Source organism: Citrus clementina, unplaced genomic scaffold, assembly GCF_000493195.1.
Source record: "Citrus clementina cultivar Clemenules unplaced genomic scaffold, Citrus_clementina_v1.0 scaffold_3, whole genome shotgun sequence".
Lineage (NCBI taxonomy): Eukaryota > Viridiplantae > Streptophyta > Magnoliopsida > Sapindales > Rutaceae > Citrus > Citrus x clementina.
The window spans coordinates 13,851,504-13,863,007 of record NW_006262339.1 but is presented as its reverse complement, the minus strand read 5'-3'; the positions used below and the strand labels follow the sequence as shown (position 1 = coordinate 13,863,007).

The 11,504-nt window shown below is 34.1% G+C and overlaps 1 non-coding gene across 1 annotated transcript; it reads right to left on the bottom strand.

Moving 5' to 3' along the window:
• Positions 1-8,411: 8,411 nt before the first annotated feature.
• LOC112100465 lies at positions 8,412-8,515 on the bottom strand. Its single transcript, XR_002906836.1, has one exon. It is a non-coding gene; the product is annotated as a small nucleolar RNA R71 (small nucleolar RNA).
• Between the last annotated feature and the right edge of the window lie 2,989 nt (positions 8,516-11,504).

Sequence of the window (11,504 nt, the reverse complement as noted above, 5' to 3'; positions counted from 1 at the left end):
TGTTCATTACTGCATCCCCGCCTTCCTGGGCGGAGGTTTCAAACAATTTTTGGGTTGCAATTTACACAATCAATGCCCTTGGGAGAGGCTTCAGGGCTATGGTATTTTATTGAATTCTTTTCTAGCTCTTGCTTCTGTAACTTCATAATTTGTTCAGGAAATATGTGTTGTTAAAAATTGGAAAATATCAATCTAATGTATTAAGTATCTTAAATTTTATAAATATGTACTTAAGTACCAATTACTATTGTAGTTTTTCGTAGACAATTTTGACTTACACACAAATCTCTACTTAATTATTTTTAGGAATCTGGTTTTATTATTTAATTGTCCCACATACCTCTTTCGTTCTGGGTTTTCAATAATGGGAGCAATCGCCTCTATAAATTACATAGAAATAATTATTATTAGCTTTAATTTATTTTAAATAATATAAAAAGGAAAAGAAGTTGATAAATTTTTTTTATTCGCGTCTTATCTATTCATGTCACCGTGACAAATCTTTAGGGAATCTTTTTAGTCATTAATTAAGCTTTGTTCAATTGCTTCGTTTTTCAGCTCGCTTTCACTAAATTAAAGGAACTACATGGTCATAGAGCACTTAAGCATAATAGCTCGAAAATTATCTGCTACCCGCAAGGCCAATTAAATTAATACGACCCTCCAAGTCAATAGGGCGGATTTTTCTTTTTCTGCTGTGCATATATTTAGCCATCTCCTTCACCACTGCGAAAGTGTTTTTTTTTAATTTTTTTTAAATTTTTTTCCTAGTGATGAAGGTTGAAATTAAGTTATTAAATAAAATAGAGAAGTTTAAGGAAATTAACAAGAATGTGCTTAATCGATCAAGTAGACGGTTAATTTATAAAAGAAATGCTCTGTGTGATTATCTGAAAATTGTAGAAACGCTATCAGTTTGTCATTTCTATTAACTTTCTTTCTCTGCAGCAAAATAATTAAACATTGGAAGTATGCATATAAATAAGGAGGCAGCAAGGTTATTGGATTTCTTTAAGGGAATGAATGAAGTCAGTCCCTACACTAACTACTTGGCTGATGCCTTAGTAATAAATTGCTCAACATTATGATGTAGTTACTGGGAATCTAGTGACTAATTTTCAACAAGTAATTGTATTTTTATCTAGTTATCGTTCTTACTCTACTTAAAGTCATTAACATATTATAAATAACCTTACCAAAAGAGAATAATCATTGACTCCCTTTTTTCTTATATATATCTGTAGTTGAATAAACTGTATTTCTTTGGTATTTTTAAGGAAATAAACTACAACTTCCTTGTTCACTAATTTTTCTTTGAAATAACTGAGTTTACTTATAAATAGTGTATGAATCTTTTTTCTTTAGAACAAAATAGATTTATTTATATTAACCATTGTTTCTCTAATGGTTGGGGATTGACAGCTAATTTTTTCTCCCTTTTCCATGTATGCAGATTTGCTCAATGTGTTTGAAGTGTTTATTCCTCAACTTCACTTGTATCCTAATCCATACAGTCTATTGAATGGAGAAGCTGCTGGTGTGATAACGCAATTATACTACTCATATTCAAATAGTGAAAGACAGTCATCATTCTCAATTTAGCTTCTAGATTTATTAAATTTAGCCACAAGTAGTAGGCATTTGATTGGATGGTAGAAATTTTTATGTATTGAATTTAGATTATTTAGTTATGAGAGTAGGATATCTCATATTTTGGCTATTGAAGTTGAATTTGTAATATATACTAATAATATTTAAATGTGAAATGAAAAATTTTGTGATATAAATCAATTTCTTTTTGTTATTTTGTGGTGCTTTTAATTTTACCAATAAATCAATAGGCAATGATCCAATTCAATTTTTTATTTTTAAAAAAATAAATTAACTAGTGATACCATGGTAACAGTAATCATAGACACTAATAAAATATCAATAACTACTAACACTATGGTGTCATAATATCGGTGATACTGTAGTAATAGTAATCACTGACACCACTTACAAGTGTCACTATTTTTCTAACCCCCAGATTACTGACATAATTAACAAGTGTCAGTGAAAGTAATTTCTGACACTATTCTAAAGTCAGTAAAGACCATTTTTCTAGTAGTGCCATGAGAATGTTGCTCCTCGGATTTTCATATTCTAACTGCTAAGTAAAGAGAAAATTGTCTTCTTCCATTTTTCACTGCAACACTACAGGTCAGTAATAAAACAATGATACATTTTTAGTTCATCCCATAATTTTTAAAGATGACCTAAATGGTCACCGAAAGTTTTATCACATGGCTCAGCTATATTAATCGCACATTTTAATTTCAAAAACATGTGCACTGTTATTGTTGCTACCATGTAATTCAGATATAGAGTCCCACAATTCTTTTGCAAATTATAGAATGTGAAAATATTTGCAATATGAAGCTCATGGAATTGAGAAACTAAGATCTACCAAGTTGGTTATTAGTAATCAAATCCTCATATTTTAGTTATTTAGAATTAAGATAAATTAGAGTTACCATTAGTGTAACTTAATTTTCTTTTTCCACCAACAGACAAAGTAACAACCCTTGACCGAGGAGCAAACCTTGAACCATTTAAAGCAACTGAAGATAGTTTCAAACCAGGATTTGGATCTCTTTTCGCCATTAGAACAACAAACAAACAAGTTTTAAACAACTTTACCTAAATTAATTAGAGGTCAGTTGATTTGGAAAATAATATGCTCATTCAATTGAAAGTAAAGGTGGAACAATTTGCTTCTCAGATACCATATAGCAAAATATATTATAAAAGTGACAACACAATACTCAATGATTTACGTATTACGGTTTCGGCTGCCAATGAAGCAGCCTATGTGCACAGGAGAAGAGGAGAGGATGTGTTTCTTATTTATACGAAGGAAAGACAATAAGAACAAGTATAGAAATCAATTACACATATGACAATAAGAAGTATATAAAGCAATTACATGTATCAATATTTGGAAAATAGTAAAGGCCCACTTCAACAAGAATGGAAAATAGTAGCCAATCTTCCAATTACTCATAATATTTGACAAATCAATCATTCCCTGACCTCTTCTCCACCAACACAGATCCATATTGTGTAATAGAAAATTCCATCAATGAAGCCCCAGTGAGAATGGGTGACAAGGCATTTCTGTCACAAAATTGTATTCGACTACCATAAGTCATTACACATAAGCAACAAAAGCACAACTGCACAAGCGGTGGCTGACATGCAGTAACATTTTATTCTATATGACATCCTTCTTGGCTACTTTAAGGTGGCAAGGTTGGCCCACCTTGATCTTCTCTGGAATTGTTTATATTTATGTGATGAATAACATGGCAATATGCATGGTATTTGACATGTTACGCAGGTAGAAGTCTTGCACACATGGTATACGATGTGGTAATAACATTTTGTGGCATTATTATTTATCACAAATTAGTGAAATGCTATTGTTAAGTTACTTTGATTTCCGCAATCACAATTTAACGTGATTGGTGACAAAAAAATTTAATAGAATATTTTATTATTTATTTGTGTCGTTTCCAATAGCCCATTTTTATATTTTCTTTTTGTAGTAATTGTACAATAATAAAATGATTTATCCATAGTAGTATTCAAAAGACTACATACATTCTCATTCATTAATCAATTGAAAAAAAGTGGTCTATAGGGGTATAAATTAGGGGTGGGCATCTGATCAGATTCAAGTCAATCCGATCCGAATATGTTCAGATCGGATTCGGATTGACCTCTAAATCCGATCGGATAGAAATTTTGCAATCCGATCAGATTTGATTCGGATCGGATCAGATTCGAATCAATCCGATCGGATTGCACTTAAAAAAAACTTAAATATAAATAAATTAAAAGCTTAAAAGACAAACCTCTTCTACCCTAAATTCCTAAATCATAAACGAATTGAACCTAGCCAGCCACAAAGGCACGGATTATTAGTACGTAAAATATGTACTTTGGCTTAGAATTGTGTTTGGATTATGAAGTGAAAATTTTTAAAGGTTTGTGCTACTTTATATTTATCCTTTAATAGATACACCCAATATATTCATGTGTGATCATCAATAAAAGTAAGAAACCATTTTGCCAGTAAAGTTTGAGACACGAGAAGGTCCCCATATGTCACTATGAATCATTACAAAGGTCTAGAAGGTTTGTATGATTGAAAAGGGAAATAATAACGCTGATATTTAGCCAGTTGGCATACTTAACAATGAAACATAACAGAATCTTTATTACGAAATAATTCAGGAAACAAATTTCTTAAATATGGAAAATTAGGATGACCTATCCTACGATTCCACAATATTATTTCTTGTTCCCTAAACATATAAAGAGATCCACCGTCAGTAGTATGAGCTTGTTTGTTCACGTTAAGATCCTCAAAATAGTAAAGTCCATCGTGTTCCCTAGCACTGCTAATCCTCCACCCAAAAATTAAGTCCTAAAATTTACAAGAGGAATGCGAAAAATTAACAACACAATTAAGATCTTTAGTGATTTTGCTAACAAAAAGTAGATTGCAAGATAATTTAGGAACATAAAGAACGAATTTGAGAAATATGCCAGGAGTAATATTTATAGTTCCCATCCTTGTAACAACTGAAAGTAAACCATCAACTATCTTTACTTTAAAATGTCTTGAACTAGGAGAATAAGATGAGAAAAAATGAATGCAGCCGGTCATGTAATCTGTTGCACTAAAATCAATGATCCAAGGATCAAAAACCTTAGTGGAAGCATGAAAAGTTGTTGGGAAAATACCTTTTTGGGCCAACAAAGAGGACAAAGATATAGGAGTTAAAAGTTTTTGAAGCTGCTCAAGTTGCTCTTTGGTAAATAATGGAATCACACTGCTTACACCTTCCCTTTGAAAACTTTAATCAGTGTCAGTTGCAGATTAAAATACTTTTGGACTTCGCTTATTACCTTTAAAATAATGGGTTACATCCATGTGACCTTGTTTCAAGTTACGAGCCATATTCCTCAAATCAAACATCTATGATGAATTTTCCAAATCCAAGAAAACTTATTTGACAGCTTCCTACAGTTCAACAACTGTTTGGTAAAATAAATATGTTTGCCCGATGTTTGGTTCTATTGAGTTGATCAGCCATGCCACGATAGAATTTTCAGCATCCCGTGTTTGAAATGCAGGATCATTTTCATCTGGCCTTTGTTTTTGTCCAAGAAGATAGCCAAGTTTTCCACGCCCTCGAATTACCATTTAAACAGAACGAGACCATTGAAGAAAGTTCTTTCTGTTGAGTTTGTAGGATGTGATTTGAAGTGATGTATTTTCAATAATTACAGTGGGAACAATTGTAGGAGTTGACTGAGAAGAAATCTGAGATGTTTCAGCAGATTTCGAAAAGTCAATACTCTTACTTGTACCAGTTATGGCTGTTTTTACCATGGTTTCCTTCAACTAAAAACCTTGCTCTGATACCATGTAACAAGATATAGGAAGGAAACAGTAAACACTGCACTTTTTTATTCTATATTAATCAACTAATTACAAGAATATATATAGGCTTGAAGCTAACATAGACTAGGAATTTTATCTTAACAAAGCCTTTTATTCTAAGGATAAATTTGAAAAAAAAAAGTAAATAGAAACATATTATATAAAAAAAACTACAGGATAAAGATAACTCTATTTTTTCAAATTCTGCCATAGTCTACAAAAAGTCTACAAGGAAGAACCCTTATGTGGGAGGTCGATCTCATTGGACCCATGCCTACGAGAAATAGGCAAGTGAAATATGCGATCGTAGATATCGACTATTTCACTAAGTAGGTAGAAGTTATGCCTTTGGCCCACATCATCAAGAAAAAGATCACCAACTTCATTTGGAAGAATATCCAGTGCTATTTTGAGATTCCTTAGGGGATCATCCCAGACAATGGGACTGAGATTGACAATTAAAGGTCCTAAAAATTTTGCATTAATCTAGGAATTGCCAATCGCTTCACCTTCCCAGCTTACCCTTAAGCAGATGGGCAGGTACAAGCGATCAACAAGACTGTCAAGGACCTCTTGAAGAATAAGCTGGAGGACAAGAAATGATCATGGATAGAGGACTGGCCAAGGTCTTATAAGCATACCGCACTATGAAGAACATCTTAACATAGGAGACTCCCTTCTCTTTAGTGTATATGATAAATGCAGTTATTCCTACCAAAATGAGAGTTCCTACACACAAAGTTACCTATTTCAGCAAGGTCGGGTGTTGAGTATTAGAAAATGTATATTTATAAAGGAGAAAATCGTCATTTTACACTTCAAGTTTTACTAACACCCTTACTTTTATGTATTTAAGTTTCTTGTCATTTAATTATGTGTGTTGTATTATAATTAAGTATTTTATGTATTTTAGGGGCATCATAATCATTTCACAATGAACGAGAGATCAGACGGCAAAACGGATATTACTTTTGAACTCAGGACGGTCGAAAACCTTAAGAAGAGCATAAAATGAAAAATGGCACTGTTCACATGTACGGTACTGTCTACGTTACTGTTCACGACACTGTTCACATAGACGGATCGATGACGTGGCACTGACCGATGATGTGGTATTGACTGATGATGTGTCACAATCCTGTTAGACTAAAATTCTTATACACTGTTGATTGGTGACGTGGCAGTATGTTAGTGGACCAAAAATTACGCGTACGGTACATGCATATACATAGGATTATTTTCAACCAAACCGCGTTACTGTTCAACCCGGGGCAAACCGTGTCACTGTTCAAACTGCGTGGTCAAACCGCGTACTGTTGACTGATGACGTGGCACAATCCTGATCGTCCAAACTGTTTTTAATCCGATGGCCATGATTTACTCAATGTATCTATAAAAAGGGTGCCTCCCCCCCTAATTTGATATCTCTGAATCCATTTTTTGTAATTCCTTCTCCATCTTGTATTTTCTATGTATTTTAATAAATTCCTATTTTGCCCCTAGTTCAATTATGAGTAGTTAATTTTCTTTCAAGCTTGGGTTGAAGGCAAAGTCTCAACATGTGTCATGGGCTTTATTTGGTAAATTTATTTTCTCTTCCCCTCTAGTTTTTATGGATGTTTTGACTTCTCGTCGACAAATAATAATAAGCTTGTCTAAATACCGCCCTGGTTTCACCGGCTCCCTTGTACAAGGTTATTATTATTTGACACGATAAGCCTTAGCACTATATTTATTAGAGTGTGGTTCATGAGGTGTGGATTCCCCCCTCCTGATTTAATTGGCATTAATAAGGAATATTAGCCCATGGTGCATGTTAATACGGATCCAGATACCCAAGTACGTCATTTCAATAGATTTCTCTTCAATTGATTCTCGCCATTTCAATTCCAATTTTAGGATAATCTAAGTCACTTTCACCACAAATCCAACCACCTTCATACAAAATTAATTCTACATATAATTAAAATCCACATCCTCGTGGGATCGACACTCGTCACCATTGATCTATACTACAATAGATTTGTGCACTTGCGAGTTCAATAAAATTTGCACAACAAGTTTTTGGCGCCGTTGTCGGGGAGGTAAGTTATTTTAATTTGTAAAATTAATTTTTGTGAATAATTTCTTTTATTTGTTTTCTTGTATTTTTTTCTTATTAAAAAAAAGGAAAAAAAAAAGTGAATCTGTATTTAGAGGTTAGTATTTCTTTTCTCTTCTTTAAAATTCTGTAATTTAATTTTCAAGTTATTTTTTTCTTCTTTGTAATTTTTGTTTATCTTACTAATTTTTTTTAGTTAATTTATTTCACGTATGTTTTTGTGTATTTTTATAGTAAGGTTGTAATAGCGCGATAAGGTTAGTATTGTAATTTCTCATTTTTCTTTATTTTTATTCGTTTTGTTTCCATTTATTTTTTGTTCTTTGCATGCATGGTCGTAGGTCATTATTACATAATCTTGAACCTATAGACCTTGAACTAGAAAAAATATTGGGCACACACAAACACGTTAAAAATAAAATGGATTTGCAGCAACAACAAGCACCACAGGAGAGCCCATTTAAGGACTATTTTAGTCCCTTAGCTAATTTGAGCATATCATGTATAAGATACCCAAATGTAGCTGCTAGAAGTTTTGAATTAAAACCTAGTGTGCTAAATTGTCTCCCAACATTCTATGGCCTAGAAAATGATGACTCATATAATCATTTGAATGATTTTCATGCTGTTTGTCAAACATTTAGATATGATAATTTTTCAGATGATGATGTTAAACTTAAACTATTCCCATTTTCTTTAAAGGAAATAGCTCGTTCATAGCTCAATACATTGCCTGCTAATAGCATTTCATCATGGGAACAAATGGTAACAAAATTTTTGAATAAATATTTCCCAGTGCATAAAATCAATGCTATTCGCAGGGAAATTTCAGAGTTTACCCAGAAAAAAGACGAGCAGTTTTTCGAAATATGAGAGCGATTCAATGGGTTACTCTTGAAGTGTCCACATCATGGGTACGAGAAATGGCACCAATGCTAATACTTTTTGGAGCGATTATTGCCGAATGTGCAAGAATAGCTAATGGCAACAAGTGGAGGAGAGCTAATGTCAAAAAGTGCATCAGAGATTTGGGAATTCTTCCAGCGACAAGTGGATAATTCCCAATAACGGAATCGATCACTCAGGAATACTAGAAGAATTAAGGGAGTAAATGAGGTTCACATTTGTGGGTCAAGTTCAGAAATTAAAGAAGTCAAGGAGATAATTGAATGTCTCTCTCGACAAATACCATCGTTAATGACTGCTAAACCAACAGAGCCACATGACCATGACTCATACTCAGATCAAGCCAATGCCATAGGTTTAATGAGAAAACCATCTAATTACAACCCATACTCCAACACATATAATCCTGGATGGAGAGACCACCCCAATTTTTCATGGTCTCAAGGATTCCAACAGAATGAACCAGCAGCTCCAGCTCCACCAATGCAACCAATTCCTCAAATTCCTCAAGCCTTTCAGCCACCATTTAGACCATACAATCAGAACCAGAACTACTCTCAACCCAAACCATGGGAGGATGCATTCTAGAATTTTAAGAATGTTACTCACTCTACGATTGAGCAACAAAACCGCACCATTGATGGACTATGAAATGAGATGAGAGCAGGCTTCAACTTACAAGCACAATCAGTTTCAAGCCTCGAGAAGATGGTGGGACAGCTTGATTCTTCAGTTCAAACCTTGGCAACGACTGTTGAGAAAGGTAAGTTTCCAAGTCAACCAGTGCCTAATCTTAAAGGAGTACATGAAGCAAGTACCAGTTCAGCACAGCAGCATGGAGAGGTCAAAGCAGTCATGACTTTGCGAAAAGAAAAAGAAGTCGACAACAAAGTGGAGATGCCAGTGACAAAAGAAAATCAAATTGTACCTGTGAATGTTGAGGACTCACCATCAGAAGAGAAAGAAGAAACCAACCCATGAGAATATGTTCCCAAAGCTCTGTTTCCTTAGAGGTTAGCTAAAGGAAAGAAGGGAAAATCCACAGGTGAGATTCTTGAAATCTTCAAACAGGTAAGTGTTAACATCCCTTTACTTGATGCTATAAAGCAAGTTCCATCTTATGCCAAGTTTCTTAAAGACCTTTGTACTAAAAAGAGAAACATTCACATTTAAAAGAAAGCATTTTTAATAGAAAACGTTAGTTCTATACGCCAACACAAAATTCCTCTAAAATGCAAAGACCCAGGCTCCCCACTATCTCATGTAGTATAGGGAACCACACAATTGAGAATGCTTTTTTGGATTTAGGAGCTTGTGTAAATATGTTGCCTTATTCAGTATTTGTGAAACTTGGACTTGGAGAATTACACCCAACTCCAGTGGTGTTACAGCTTGCAGATCAGTTCACGAAAATACCTCGTGGTATTGTGGAGGACGTGCTTATCCAAGTAGACAAGTTTTATTTTCCTGTTGATTTCATTGTAATTGACACTTAACCAATACAGGATTCAAGGAAGCACATCCCCATTATTCTAGGCCGACCTTTCTTGGCAACTGCGGATGCTCACATTCTATGCAGGACTGAAAATATGCAGTTGTCCTTCGGCAACATGACTATGGAGCTTAACATTTTCAACATTGCCAAACAACCTCACAATGCAGATGATGGAATTGTTGATGTGGATTTAATAGAAACATTAGTTGATAATACTTTTGTTTCAAACCTAAGTGATGATCCTTTACAAACATGTTTAACTCACTTTGGTTGGGATTTTGATATTAACAGATTAGTCGATGAGGTCAATGCTCTACTTGACTCAGCACCATCCATGAACACTAATAAATAGAAGTGAAGAGTTGAACAACTAGCACCATCAGAAAAGAAACTCATCCCATTATCAGAATCACCACCGAAAGTCGAGCTCAAACCATTACCAAACCCATTGGAATATGCGTTTTTGGGAGAAGAAAGTACTCTGCCGGTAATCATCTCATCATCCCTCAATGACGAACAAAAAGGTAAGTTGTTGGATGTTTTAAAAGAGCACAAATGAGCATTATGGTAGACCATAGAAGACATAAAATGTATAAACCCAGTAGACTGCATGCATTACATTCACCTTGATGAAAATGCTAAATCTACTAGGGAAATGTAGCGTCGGTTAAATCCTAATATGAAAGAAGTTGTTAGAACTGAAGTCCTTAAGCTATTAGACGCATGTATCATTTACCTAATTTTTGATAGTTCATGGGTCAGTCCTGTACAAGTTGTCCCTAAAAAATCAAGAGTCACAGTAGTTACCAATGCCGATAATGAATTGATACCAACTAGAGTAACTACAGGATGGCGTGTATGCATTGATTATAGAAAGTTAAATTCTGTCACATGTAAAGACCATTTTCCTTTACCATTTATTGATCAAATGCTTGATAGATTAGCAGGCCATGAATTTTATTGCTTTCTAAATGGCTACTCAGGATACAATCAGATCCCCATAGCACCAAAAGATCAAGAAAAGACTACTTTCACTTGCCCTTTTGGCACTTTTGCATATAGGAGGATGCCATTTGGATTATGTAATGCACCTGCTACATTTCAACGATGCATGTTGATCATTTTTTTCTAATATGGTTGAACGATTCCTTGAAGTCTTTATGGATGATTTTTCTGTCTTTGGTGATTCGTTTGATCAATGTTTGCATCATCTAACACTAGTTCTGTAGAGATGTATCGAGAAGAACTTAGTCTTAAATTGGGAGAAGTGCCATTTTATACTGAAACAAGGTATTGTTCTCGGTCACATCATTTTGAGCAAAGGTATTGAGGTTGACAAAGCCAATGTGGATCTCATTTCTAAGACCACCCAAAATAATCAGAGAAGTAAGATCTTTCCTTGGGCATACTGGTTTCTATAGATGTTTCATTAAAGATTTTAGAAAATTTTCTAGACTCTTATGCAATCTACTTGCTAAGGATGTACCTTTTATCTTTGATGATTC